The sequence below is a fragment of the Anomaloglossus baeobatrachus genome, chromosome 5, assembly GCF_048569485.1.
Source record: "Anomaloglossus baeobatrachus isolate aAnoBae1 chromosome 5, aAnoBae1.hap1, whole genome shotgun sequence".
NCBI classification, from domain to species: domain Eukaryota; kingdom Metazoa; phylum Chordata; class Amphibia; order Anura; family Aromobatidae; genus Anomaloglossus; species Anomaloglossus baeobatrachus.
In genome coordinates this window covers 307,295,705-307,310,866 of record NC_134357.1, presented here as the reverse complement: position 1 = coordinate 307,310,866, position 15,162 = coordinate 307,295,705, and positions in this window count along the sequence as shown.

The window sequence follows — 15,162 nt, the reverse complement described above, 5'->3', positions numbered from 1 at the left end:
AATATCAGCCGCAGCTGCCCCGGCACTGTCGCATACATTATGCGGCAGCACCGGCGTGTCCCCGGCTCTTCTTGCCGCCGTGTAGCAGTGGTGACAAGGTAATACAAGGGGTTAATGGTGATGGGGGACCACCGCCATTAACCCCAGGCTTGATCATGGCAGCGTCTATGTGACAGCTGACATGATCAACCCGTAAGTAAAGTGAAAAAAAAACACACCAAAAATCCTTTATTTTAAATAAAACCAACAAGCCTCGTTCACCATTTTATTAACCCCCCCAAACAAAGCTCCGGCGTAATCCACAGCTCCGACATCCACAGCTCCAGCGTCCTGCACTGCTGACATCCAGCCGCGACTGTCACAGACACAGGCTGAATGCAGCAGACAGCAGAGGTAATTACCGGTCATTTCCCACGGCCGGTAATGTGAACTCACTGCCGACCGTGGGAAATGTAGCGATCTGTTCTCTATCTTTCCCTCTATCTATCTGTCTGTCTATCTATCTATCTATTCTTCTGTCTATCTACTATCAGAATTAAATGTAATTTTTTTTTTTTTTTTCTTCAATGTGCTTTATTGCATTGAATGCAATAAAGTACATCCCAACCCGCACGCGGGAAAACCGCGGCAATACCGCGAATAATACCGCGGTAAAACCGCAGCAAACCGCGGCAAACCGCATGCGGTTTTCGGGTGCGGTTTCCCGCGGTTTTTTACCGCGGGTGCGGTAATCTTTGAGGGCATGCGGAATTTTCTCAAGAAAATTCCATTTCCCAGTGCGCACAGAGCCTAACTCTTTCAGGGCTGAGACATTTTTTTTTTGAGCGTTCGTCTCTTCCACCCCCTAACTTTTTATTATAACGTAGATATATGAGGACTTTTTTTTTTTACAGGTTTTGTTTTAATTCTGAATGATACCATGTTACTCTGTAATATAATGAAAAAGTGGTGAAAAAAATCCAACTGAGGTAAAATAGTGATGTGAGATACCATTCATTTTACTATGTAATATAAATAAAAAGGGGGGGGGGGGTAAACAACTGAGGTAAAATAGTGGGGAAAAAATCCCGCAATCCCACTGTTGATTGTTGGGTGTTGTTTTTGTGGTGCATATATTTTTTTTAAAACTTTTTTAAATGATTTTTAAGTTTTTTTAAACTTTCCCCATTCCCTTGGGAACTTGAACCTATGATGGTTTGATCGCTTTTGTCCTGACCCAGTAAGGGCCTGTGCACACTTAGGTTTTGTCGCAGCTTTTCTGCAGATATGTCACGTATTCAGAAGGATATCCTAGCACCACCACACGTTGCTTATTTTATACTTGCAGATATACAGCAGAGCTAAATCTGCATCGTGCCAGTTATTTCAGCCTTTGTGCTGCAGATCTCACTCATACTAAGGCCCCCCTTCACACGACAGTGATTTTGGTATGTTACTGTTTTTATACATACCAGAATCATGGATATACACAGACCCATTAAAATCAATGGGTCTGCACATAATCGGTGTTTTCTCACTGACCATGTTTCTGTGTGGTGTACAATTAGGTCCAGAAATATTTGGACAGTGACACAAGTTTTGTTATTTTAGCTGTTTACAAAAACATGTTCAGAAATACAATTATATATATAATATGGGCTGAAAGTGCACACTCCCAGCTGCAATATGAGAGTTTTCACATCCAAATCGGAGAAAGGGTTTAGGAATCATAGCTCTGTAATGCATAGCCTCCTCTTTTTCAAGGGACCAAAAGTAATTGGACAAGGGACTCTAAGGGCTGCAATTAACTCTGAAGGCGTCTCCCTCGTTAACCTGTAATCAATGAAGTAGTTAAAAGGTCTGGGGTTGATTACAGGTGTGTGGTTTTGCATTTGGAAGCTGTTGCTGTGACCAGACAACATGCGGTCTAAGGAACTCTCAATTGAGGTGAAGCAGAACATCCTGAGGCTGGAAAAAAAGAAACAATCCATCAGAGAGATAGCAGACATGCTTGGAGTAGCAAAATCAACAGTCGGGTACATTCTGAGAAAAAAGGAATTGACTGATGAGCTTGGGAACTCAAAAAGGCCTGGGCGTCCACGGATGACAACAGTGGTGGATGATCGCCGCATACTTTCTTTGGTGAAGAAGAACCCGTTCACAACATCAACTGAAGTCCAGAAAACTCTCAGTCAAGTAGGTGTATCTGTCTCTAAGTCAACAGTAAAGAGAAGACTCCATGAAAGTAAATACAAAGGGTTCACATCTAGATGCAAACCATTCATCAATTCCAAAAATAGACAGGCCAGAGTTAAATTTGCTGAAAAACACCTCATGAAGCCAGCTCAGTTCTGGAAAAGTATTCTATGGACAGATGAGACAAAGATCAACCTGTACCAGAATGATGGGAAGAAAAAAGTTTGGAGAAGAAAGGGAACGGCACATGATCCAAGGCACACCACATCCTCTGTAAAACATGGTGGAGGCAACGTGATGGCATGGGCATGCATGGCTTTCAATGGCACTGGGTCACTTGTGTTTATTGATGACATAACAGCAGACAAGAGTAGCCGGATGAATTCTGAAGTGTACCGGGATATACTTTCAGCCCAGATTCAGCCAAATGCCGCAAAGTTGATCGGACGGCGCTTCATAGTACAGATGGACAATGACCCCAAGCATACAGCCAAAGCTACCCAGGAGTTCATGAGTACAAAAAAGTGGAACATTCTGCAATGGCCAAGTCAATCACCAGATCTTAACCCAATTGAGCATGCATTTCACTTGCTCAAATCCAGACTTAAGACGGAAAGACCCACAAACAAGCAAGACCTGAAGGCTGCGGCTGTAAAGGCCTGGCAAAGCATTAAGAAGGAGGAAACCCAGCGTTTGGTGATGTCCATGGGTTCCAGACTTAAGGCAGTGATTGCCTCCAAAGGATTCGCAACAAAATATTGAAAATAAAAATATTTTGTTTGGGTTTGGTTTATTTGTCCAATTACTTTTGACCTCCTAAAATGTGGAGTGTTTGTAAAGAAATGTGTACAATTCCTACAATTTCTATCAGATATTTGTGTTCAAACCTTCAAATTAAACGTTACAATCTGCACTTGAATTCTGTTGTAGAGGTTTCATTTCAAATCCAATGTGGTGGCATGCAGAGCCCAACTCGCGAAAATTGTGTCACTGTCCAAATATTTCTGGACCTAACTGTATATGCATGTCCGTGTGTTTCGCACAGAGACAAGTCAGTTTTTCTCTGGCATCACTGATGTTACACAGACCCCGCAGTGATGTGATCTGTGTGACACGTACCATAGAAAACACGTGTCTTTGAAATAAAATTATTTTTATACTCACCTGTCTCCAGCGATGCTGTCTCCGGCCGCTGCTGTCTCCTGCTTTAGGCCGGCTAATTATGCTCATGAATATTCACTGCACAGTGACCCGGAAGTAACAGCAGCGGTGAGACACTGGCTGCCGGAGACTGCAACTGCAACGCGGGAGATATCAGCACCACGGACAGCAGCGCCAGTGACAGGTGAGTATAGAACTGCCTGATCTTTGTGTGCTATTACGGATAGCACAGGAAAAAGCTGTGGATATAAGGAGCGCAATAGGGTCTTACCAGTGTAAAATATGGTGACTTTTTAATAGGAAAACTGCTCACCTGGAATGGTTGTGAGACTCATAACCACTATAGAGACATATAACAGCTGCAGCTGATCCCACGTGCCAAAGGCAGAAGCAAAACAAAAACCAGGATAATTGTGGTATACTCCGTGCTGCTGTACAAAGAATCACTCCAAATAATAAAAGCAATGATGATGGTTTATTCTACGCGTTTCGGAGAGATATCTCCTCTTCTTCCTCAGGAAAAGATTGGTGGATTTTCCTGAGGAAGAAGAGGGGATAGTGCTGGGTGATGCGATGAGAGACTCGCGCAAGTTTCACGCGAGGCACTCGCAAGTGTGACTCTGGCCTTATGGGGAAAAAATCTGCACCAAAAACTCATGTAAAAAAAAAACAGCTATTTTACACAATGGTCTTTCTTCCAAGAGATTAAGAAAGTTCTGCTGCAAATACCTAACGTGTACACATAATCTTATACTACAGTTCTGTATACACAGTCATGGCCAAAAGTGTTGGCACCCTTGAAATTGTTTCAGAAAATGAAGAATTTTTTTATGAAAATTATTGCAATTACACATGTTTTTCCTTTGTCTTTATTGGAACAACACAAAAAAATTAAGAAAAAAAGGGAAACTGAGCATAATGTCACACAATACCCCAATAATGGTGTGGACAAAATTGTTGTCATCATTCCAAAATTATTATGTGATGCTCGTTAAAACTCACCTGTGGCTAGTAACAGGGTGAGCAATATGAAAATCACACTTGAAACCAGATAAAAAGGGGAGAAGTTCACTGAATCTTTGCATTGTGTGTTTGTGTGTACCACACTAAGCATGGAGAACAGAAAGAAAGAAGAGAAGAGAACTGTCTGAGGACTTGAGAAGAGAAATTGTTGAAAAATATCAGCAATCTCAAGATTACAACTCAAAATATATTAGTAATCTCAAGGTTACAAGTAATCTTCAGATAACTTGAGGTTCTTTTGTCCACAGTGTGTAATACAATCAAAAACTTTACAACCCATGGTACTGTAGCTAATTTCCCTGGGCGTAGACAGCAGAGAAAAATTGATGAAAAATTGCAATACAAGGTTGTTTGGATAGAGGATAAGCAGCGCCAGTCAAGTTTAAAAGAAATTAAAGCTGTCCTGCAGGGTCAAGGTGCATCAATGTCAGTGCATAATATCCGTTGACATTTGAATGAATTGAAACGCTATGGCAGGAGACCCAGGAAGACCTCACTGCTGTCATAGAAAAATAAGCTAGACTACAGTTAGCCAAAATGTAGGTGAGTAAGCCAAAATCTTTCTGGGAAAGTGTCTTGTGGACAGATGAAACCAAGATAGAGCTTTTGGGTAAAGCACATCAGAATGAGGCCTACAAAGAAAAGAACACAGGACTTACAGTAAAATATGGTGGAGGTTCAAAGATGTTTTGGGGTTGTTTTCCTGCCTCTTGGCCTGGGTGCCTTGACTGTGTGCAAGGCATCATAAAATCTGATGATTACGAAATGATTTTGAGTTGCAATGTAGAGCCCAATGTCCGAAAGCTGGGTTTGCATTCTGCTGAAGAATGTGTCTTCCAGCAGCACAATGACCATAAAAATAGTTCAAGAATCACCCAGAAATGAATGGAAACAAATTGCTGGAGAGTTCGGAAGTGGCTGCAGTGAGTCTGGATCTAAATCTCATTGAATTCTTGTGGAGAGATCTTAAAATTGCTGTTGGGAGAAGGCACCTTCAAAAATGAGAGACCTGGAGGTATTTGCAAAAGAAGAGTGGTCCAAAAATCCAGTTGAAAAGTGTAAAGATCTTGTTGATTATTGGTTATAGGAAGGTGATTTGCGTGTGTATGCATGAGATTTCTGAAATTTCATAAGCTTTCTGGAACTGTGAAAGACAGCGTTTTATTAGCATGGATTTGCATAAAACCAAGGCAAAAACCATGCTAGAAAATGCTGAAAAAACGCCCTGTTTGAATATAGCCTAAAAGGCATAAAGGTAAAGATGACACATTTCCTTTTTATTTTAGGCAAAAAAAAATACTTTCATGTTTTACATTTTAAAATTAACAAAAAAGTAAAATGGGCCAATGCAAAAGTTTACACACCCTGCATGGTTAGTACCTAGTAGCACCCCCTTTGGCATGTATTAGAGCTTGTAAATGCTTTTTGTAGCCAGCCAAGGGTCTTTCAATTCATGTTTGAGGATTTTCATCCATTTTTCCTTGGAAAACTCTTCCAGTTCTGTGAGGTTACTGGGTTGTCTTGCATGCACTGCTCTTTTGAGGTTTAGCAATAGATTTTTAATGATGTTCAAATCAGGGGACTTTGAGGGCCATTGTAAAACCTTCAGCTTGAACTATTTGAGGTAGTCTATTGTGGATTTTGACGTTTGTTTAGGATCATTATCTATTTGTAGAAGCCATCCTCTCTTCAACTTCAGCTTTTTTACAGATGGTGTTATGTTTGCATCAATAATTTGGGGAAATTTCTTTGAATCCATTTTTCCCCCTACCTGTGAAATGTTCCCTGTTTCATTGGCTGCAACACAATTCCACCACCATGATTGATCCACCACCATGCTTAATGGTTGGCGAGATGGTCTTGTCTTGAAATTTTGTACCCTTTTTTTTTCCACACATACCTTTGATTATTGTGGCCACAGAGTTCTATTTTAACCTCATTGGTCCACAGGACTTGTTTCCTAAATGCATCAGGTTTGTGTAGATTTTCTTTTGCTTACGTCTGACTCTGAATTTTATGGTGAGAAAGATGCAGGAGAATTTTCTTCTAATGACTCTGTCATGAAGGCCATATTTGTGCAGGTGTCTTTGAACAGTAGAACAATGTACAGAGTCTGCTAAATCTTCCTGAAGGTCTTTTGCAGGTAAGCGGGGATTCTGATTTGGCTCTCTAGCATTCCCACCAGCAGCTATCATAGACGTCTTGCTTGGTCTTCCAGACCTTATCTTGACCTCTACTGTTCCTTTTAACTGCCATTTCTTAAATACATTTCAAACTGAGGAAAGGGCATCTTGAAAACACTTTGTTATCTTCTTACAGCCTTCTCCTGCTTTGTGGGCCTACACCATTTTCATTTGCAGAGTACTAGGTAGTGCTTACAAGAACCCATGGCTGCTTGTTGTTGGCACAAGGTTAGAGGAGGCTGATTTTTATAAAGCTGTGAAATTTGCATCACTTAGCTTTTCCTAACAATGATAGTGAATAAGTAATAATCCTAAGGGTTACTTCTCACATAGCGAGCTCGCTAGCGAGATCGCTGCTGAGTCACAGGTTTTGTGACGTACCAGTGACCTCATCAGCGATCTCGCTGTGTGTGACACTAAACAGCGACCTGGCCCCTGCTGTGAAATCGCTGATTATTACACACTGTTCTGGTTCATCTTTTGCTCATTGGTCTCCCACTGTGCAGCACACATCGGCGTGTTTGACGGTGGGAGACCAACGAGCACCGACTCTGTGTAAGCAGCGTACGCTGGTAACCAGGGTAAATATCGGGTAACTAAGCAAAGCGCTTTGCTTGGTTACCCGACATTTACCCTGGTTACCAGCGTACACTGCTTAGCGCTGGCTCCCTGAATACGTAGCCAGGGTAAATATCGGGTAATTAAGCAAAGTGCTTTGCTTAGCAACCCGATGTGTACCCTGGCTACGTGTGCAGGGAGCCAGCGCTAAGCGGTGTACCCTGGTAACCAGGGTAAATATCGGGTAACCAAGCAAAACACTTTGCTTAGCTACCCGTTATTTACCCTGGTTACCAAGCGCAGAGTCGCTGGTGGCTGGTTGTTGGTGAGATCTGCCTGATTGACAGCTCACCAGCGACCATGTAGCGACGCACCAGCGATCCCGCCCAGGTCGTATCGTGGTCAGAATCGCTGGTACGTCGTTTAGTGAGACGGTACCCTAAGGCTGGGACCACACAGGGATTACTGCGATCCCCTCGCATGACACTCGGTTCACGCTGCCCATACAGCAGAGCTGAGTGTCATGTAAGTGTCCCTGCGACTGAGGTCCAATGAGCGCTGAGGAGGGGAGGGCCGGCGCTGCGGAGGGGAGAGATTTATCTCCCTCTCTCCTCCGTAGCCGGCTATTACAGTTCTCACCCTGCACTCGTGGTACACCGGTGTACCGCGAGTGCAGTGCGATTTTTCTCTCGCCACATAGACTTGACTGGGTGCAAGATAAACCTGGATCACATTACAGTCACAGTATGCTGCAATTGTTTTCTCGGTCCGATTAGGGCTGAGAAAATAATCGCTCATAGGTGCTGACACACAGGATAATATTGGTCCGAGTGGAATGCGATTTTTTTCATCGTACTCCACTCGCACCGATTTTCATGCCGTGTGACTTAGGCCTAACAGTTTAATTAAGGTCTGAAACCTTGGTCAAAATTATCTGAGCACACAGATCTCTAAGGGCCGTTTCACACATACGGCTTTTCGCCGGATTCGGCGCACTCCAGTACAGTGTGATACAGTACAATGGCAGCATGACAAGGTCCGGTCACATGCTGTCATGTGACTGGAGCATGTGACCCGGAAGTTGTTGTGCTGCCATTGTACTGTATCACACTGTACTGGAGTGCACGGAATCCGTCAATCCGGCGAAAAGTCGGATGTGTGAAACGGCCGTAAGTGTGCCCAACTTTTGCATCCGTCTATTTTCCTTTTTGTAAATTTTAAACTGTAAAATATAAAAATATATATTTTTTGCCTATTTTACAAAGGAAATGTCATGTTTATCTTTATGCCTTTTAGGGATCATTTCATTTTCAACTTGCTTAACTGTTCACAATAACCAATAATTTTGACCAGGGGTGCCCAAGCTTTATATGCCATTGTATGATATGATAATGCCGCTCAGAATGTTTACTGCGGAGCAGATGTACAGACTGTTTTGTTCCAGCAGTTCTGAGACTGAATCAGAATCTGCCTCTGAAGCAGAACTGTCTTCAAACAGTGACGACTTCTCTTCCTCCACGGGATCCCACAGCCAAAAGGTAGCGGAGTGAGTTGTCACTGCTGAAACATCGGAGGCAGAGCCAAATTCTGCAGCCCCCCCTCCAATGTGGTATCCAGACACTGCATTTTCCCCTCAAATTTCCTCATTTTTAGCAACCCCCAGTATAAAAGTAGATGTCACCAATTTTCCCCACTTCGAGTTTTTCCAAATTTTTGTAACCCAAAAAGTCCTAGAATTGCCCATCAAACAAATGTATATATCCGTCAATATATTACTGAAAAACCCATTTGTTTCTATTTCCATTTATGAATCCCCACAAATGTCCCTGAAATAGAAAAAAATGGGGGTATTACCCTGACCATGGGTTTAGTGAAAAAACCCTCTCTGTTCCTTCTGGGCAATAAAAACTGTCCACAGTACCCCTGTATTTGCAGCTGTTATGACCCGATTCCGATATGAAACCCTAATGAGATTCCTAGATTTTTGGCCTCATTCACACATCAGTATTTATATGCGAAAACCAGGAGTGTCTCGAAATCACAGAACAGGTGTCAATCTTGCAATTATAGTTGTTCTGTATAAGTTCCACTCCTGGCTTTGGCATACAAACACCGATACAAAAATACTGACTTGTGAATGAGGTTGTAATACTATTGTATGTTTTGAGGATTTCGATAGCGTTAGGGCAATGACAGCCAGAGACGAGTTTGTGGTACAAGATGTTTATGATATGTAACCACGGTAAATACACAACGGAAATACACAGTATAACAAACACATGAAAATACCTTTCCGAAACGGAGCGAAGGGAATTCCCGGGGCCACGCACCGGACTCCCCCAGGGAGACCACCAGAGCGAACCCCTATACAGGGACTGTCCGGCAATCAACCCCGGAAGGCCTAAATGCGCCGCAGCCGGGACACAAGGGGCAAGCGGTAAAGTCCAGAAGTGTCCGTACGGGATGAAAGTCCAGAATGGTTATGAACCGGAAGAAACCGGGCAGACGTACTGACCAAAGACGGCAGACGGAGTCCGGGCACAGTTTGAAGAAACCGGGTATGGTCCAGAGTCGGTCGGTAGATTTTCAGGAGGATCCAAAGGTAATCAAGTAGCAGCAGCAGCAAAGCAGGAGCACACAGCAAGCAGTATACTCAGGCACTGGACTAGGCTTAGAGGCGGCCTTTTAAGCAGCTGGACAGGAAGTAGGGCAACAGAACATAAAACTCCATGTTAACCGAGGGCAAGCTCTTTCCAAAGAGGACTGGAAAACCCGGAAACCTGACATTACTCCCCCCCCCCAGAAACGGCCTCAGGACGGGTCAGGGCCCGGCTTGTCCGGGTACCGTCGATGAAACTGAGCGATCTTCCGGGGTGCTCGAATGTTACCCACCGGTTCCCAGGAATCGTCCTCGGGGGCGTACCCGTGCCAACGTACCAGATACTGAAGCCGACGACGATGGAGCCGGGAGTCAATAATGTCCTCAACCACGAACTGCTCCTCGCCGCCGACCATCACAGGCGGAGGAGGAGGCACGACACGACCATGAAACGTATTGGGAGAGACGGATTTGAGGAGAGAAACATGAAAGACCGGGTGTACCTTTAGATGGTGCGGTAACCGCAGCCGACAGGCCACAGGGCTCACGATCCCGGTGATCTTGAACGGACCGATGAATTTTTGTCCCAGCTTCTGCGAAGGGACACCCAATCTCAGGTTCTTGGTGGACAACCATACAGAGTCCCCTACCTTATACATGGGTGCCGGTTTCCGGTGAACGTCTGCCGACCTCTTGTAACGCTCCTGAGCTGTAGCCACAGTGTCCTTCAGAACCTCCAGATTTTGTCGTAGCTCTGTCAATCTGTCCTCCACCGCAGGCACTGAGACCGCAACCGGTGACCTAGGCAAAATAGTCGGATGGTAACCCAAGTTAGCAAAGAAGGGCGTTACCTTAGTGGAGCTGCTCTGAGTGTTGTTATACGAGAACTCCGCCAACGGAAGCATCTTCAACCAATCGTCCTGCAGATGGCTGACATAACAGCGAAGGTATTGTTCCAGGGTTTGATTGGTCCGTTCGGTTTGCCCATTTGTCTGAGGATGGTATGCAGAAGACAAACAGACATCAATCTGGAGTGCCGTACAAAACCCCTTCCAGAACCTAGACGTGAACTGCACGCCCCGGTCAGAGATGATCTCGTCTGGTACCCCATGCAATCGGAATACGTTCTGGATAACCAGATCCACTGTCTCTGCGGCTGAGGGAAGACCGGCACACGGAATAAAGTGAGCAGCTTTAGTCAACCGATCCACCACCACTAAAATGGTATTGTGACCGTCTGAGACGGGCAACTCCACAATAAAATCCATTGAGATAGACCCCCAAGGGCGAGATGGCACGGGTAACGGTTGGAGGAGTCCTGTAGGAGCCACACGAGGGACCTTGCACCGGGCACAAACCACACATGAGTGGACATAGTCCTTTACGTCCTTTAAACAGGTAGGCCACCAGAAAAAACGGTTCAGAAATTCCTGCGTCTTCTGTACCCCCCTATGACCAGCCAACACGGAGTCATGGACCAACTTGAGAACCCGAAGTCTTACGGCCTCCGGGACATAAATGCGTCGCTCTCTCAACCACACACCATTCCGAAGAACAAGAGTTACATCATTCGGGGGGGCAGCAAGAAATACGTCACCATCATAGGCCAGCTTGATGTCCTTCCACAAGTCCTGGTCCTGGATTACTCCAACGAAATTGGCATCCGATAACACGGTCTGAGACGGGGTTCCAGGCACGGAGTCCACGGCGTGGATTCGGGACAAGGCATCGGCTTTCCCATTACGTGAACCTGGACGGTATGTAACGACAAAATTGAACTGGTTAAGGAATAGGCTCCAACGGGCTTGCCGTGGAGACAGGCACCTGGCAGACTTAAGAAATTCCAGATTACGATGATCTGTGAGTACTATCACTTGCTGCGCGGCTCCCTGTAAGTGGTGTCTCCATTCCTTGAAAGCGGAAATAATCGCTAACAATTCCTTGTCCGCAATGTCATAGTTCCTTTCTGCAGGGGACAACCGGCGGGAAAAGAAAGCACACGGATGTAAGAGACTCTTGTCCCCAGTCCTTTGAGAAAGGATGGCCCCTAATGCGTAGTCGGAAGCGTCGACTTCCACGATAAAGGGAAGTGCGGGATTCGGATGTACCAATATAGGCGCTGAGGTAAAACAAACCTTGAGACGATGGAAAGCTTCCTGGGCCTGGGCAGACCACACAAACTTCTGTCCTTTCTTGGTTAACAGAGTGATGGGACGAACGATCTCTGAAAAATTACGGATAAAACGTCGGTAAAAGTTGGCAAAACCGACAAAGCGTTGTACCTCTTTGATGTTCCCCGGTTCCGGCCAGTCTAGAATTGCTTGTATCTTGCCAGACTCCATGTTCAGTCCCTGAGGAGAGATGACATAACCTAAGAATTGTATTTGTGAGCAATGGAATTCGCATTTCTCCAGTTTGATGTACAGGTGGTTTTCCCTCAGCCGGGTAAGTACGGTCTTGACGTGTTCCTGGTGTTCCTGTAGGGAATCAGAAAAGATTAGGATATCGTCCAGATAAATCACCATGAATTGGTCCATGATATCCCTAAAAATATCGTTAACTAGATGTTGGAAAGTCGCGGGAGCGTTACAAAGTCCAAAAGGCATCACTAGGTACTCAAAATGTCCATACCGACATCGGAACGCGGTCTTCCACTCGTCTCCGGGACGTATACGGAGTAGATTGTATGCCCCACGGAGATCCAATTTGGTGAATATTTTTGCCTGTTGGACCCTCTCCAATAGCTCAGGAATCAACGGTAACGGATACCGGTTCCGGATAGTTATTTTATTCAGTTCCCGGTAGTCAATACAGGGTCTCAGAGTCCCCTCTTTCTTTTTCACGAAAAAGATGGGTGCCCCTGCTGGTGAGGTAGACGGACGAATAAATCCCTTAGCTAGACTTTCATCAATGTATTCTTTTAGTGCTTCTAGCTCAGGTGCCGCCAACGGGTAGACATGACCAAACGGGATCTCCGCCCCTGGGAGTAAGTCTATGGGGCAATCATACGGTCTATGCGGGGGAAGCCGATCGGCTTTTCTTTTGTCGCATATATCCGCAAAGTCATTATACACCGGGGGTAGAACAGGTACCTGTACAGTGCCCTCCGTATTCGGGGTTACTGGAACCGGAACAGTTGGACTAATGGTCGGAATACTCTGCGGTGGGAAGGATATTTCCTTAGTTTCCCAATCGATGACCGGATTTGTAGACCGTAGCCACGGAATACCTAAAATAATCGGAAAATGAGGAGAAGAAATTAACATGAAAACAAGGGTCTCCTGCTGACCTGGCTTCATGACGCATTCTAGCGGTACGGTTTCCCGATCAACTGGTCCAGAGATTAACGGAGATCCGTCAACCGTCTCCATGGTAACCGGTGAGGATCTTTGCTGAGTCCGGATACCGTGTTTCCTGGCAAAAGAGGAGTCCATGAAATTTCCCCCTGCCCCAGAGTCTATCATTGCCGATGTAGGTATTAGCTGTCCCTCCCACCGGATCTGAATGGGGAGCGAGCAATGGGTATATTTCCCTTCCGAGTCCTTCGGTGAGGTTGACATTACAGTCAAGGGAAATACCGCATCCAGGTGTCCACTTGCCTCAGAGATATCGGACTCTGCGTCCGTGTTGTCACACTCTGCCATGGCTGCCAATACCTTATTTGGGCGATTCGGACGTTTCGGGCAGTCGATCAAGAAATGGTCCGATTGACCGCAATAGAAACACAAACGCTCACGGAGCCGGTGTTCGCGACGTTCATTGGTCTCTCGCTTTTGCAGAGAGTCCACTTGCATAGGAACGTCCTCGGCCTCCCGTGGCGTACTGAGAGCAGGTTCTCTGGAAGGAAATGCAAAGTTGTTCACACGGTTTACAGCTGCCCATTTTTCCTGTCTACGTTCCGTCAAGCGGGTATCAATACGCACACAGTGCTGGAGAAACAGTTCAAAATCCCCTGGAGATTCGGAACGAGCTAACTCGTCTTTGATGGTACCGGACAAACCCTTTCTGAAAACAGACAATAATGCATTGTTTCCCCAGTCGGTGTCTACCACTAACCTCTTAAATTCAGTGGCGTATTCAACGACAGAACGCTTTCCCTGACGTAAGGAAAGGAGAGCCGATTCAGCGGTAGCACGGCGATTCGGATCATCAAACATCTGCGCCATTGCGGTCAGAAAGTCCTCCAGGTGATTTAAACGGATGTCCCGGTTCTCTATCATAGGATTAGCCCAAGCCAGTGCTCGTGAGGTTAATAACATAATTATACATAACACTTTGGACCGGTCAGAACGGTAATAATCAGCATGTACATCAAAAAACAGTATACATTGGTTCACAAATCCACGAAACTGACTACGGTCACCATTGAAACGGAATGGGGGTAACCTAGGCATACCGGCAGCTGAGACGGACGTAGTGGGGCCGGCTTCCTGAGCCTCCACTCTGACTTGCAAATCCTGTATAGCCGGACCCAGTACCTGGTGATCATGGCCCAGCTGTGTCTCCACATCTCTAAGTTTAGTCTGCACCACCTCCATCTCCTGCTGCAAGGAGTTAATCATAGAAAAGAGCTGATCTACTCGTGTCTCAGTCATTGCCCCAGCGAAATCCTCTTATTGGCCTGAGTATAATGTAATACTATTGTATGTTTTGAGGATTTCGATAGCGTTAGGGCAATGACAGCCAGAGACGAGTTTGTGGTACAAGATGTTTATGATATGTAACCACGGTAAATACACAACGGAAATACACAGTATAACAAACACATGAAAATACCTTTCCGAAACGGAGCGAAGGGAATTCCCGGGGCCACGCACCGGACTCCCCCAGGGAGACCACCAGAGCGAACCCCTATACAGGGACTGTCCGGCAATCAACCCCGGAAGGCCTAAATGCGCCGCAGCCGGGACACAAGGGGCAAGCGGTAAAGTCCAGAAGTGTCCGTACGGGATGAAAGTCCAGAATGGTTATGAACCGGAAGAAACCGGGCAGACGTACTGACCAAAGACGGCAGACGGAGTCCGGGCACAGTTTGAAGAAACCGGGTATGGTCCAGAGTCGGTCGGTAGATTTTCAGGAGGATCCAAAGGTAATCAAGTAGCAGCAGCAGCAAAGCAGGAGCACACAGCAAGCAGTATACTCAGGCACTGGACTAGGCTTAGAGGCGGCCTTTTAAGCAGCTGGACAGGAAGTAGGGCAACAGAACATAAAACTCCATGTTAACCGAGGGCAAGCTCTTTCCAAAGAGGACTGGAAAACCCGGAAACCTGACAGAGGTCTTAGTGACAATTCCCATGCCCCCTCTAGAAATTAACTCAATTATGATCGTCTAAATAAGTCGAGACCCCTAATATTCCTCCTAAAGCATTTATTTTTAATTCCTATACTCCGGAGCAAAATGTTGCAATTGATGAATCCTTGATGAAGTTCAAGAGCCGTCTGTCATTCCACCATTTTATTCCC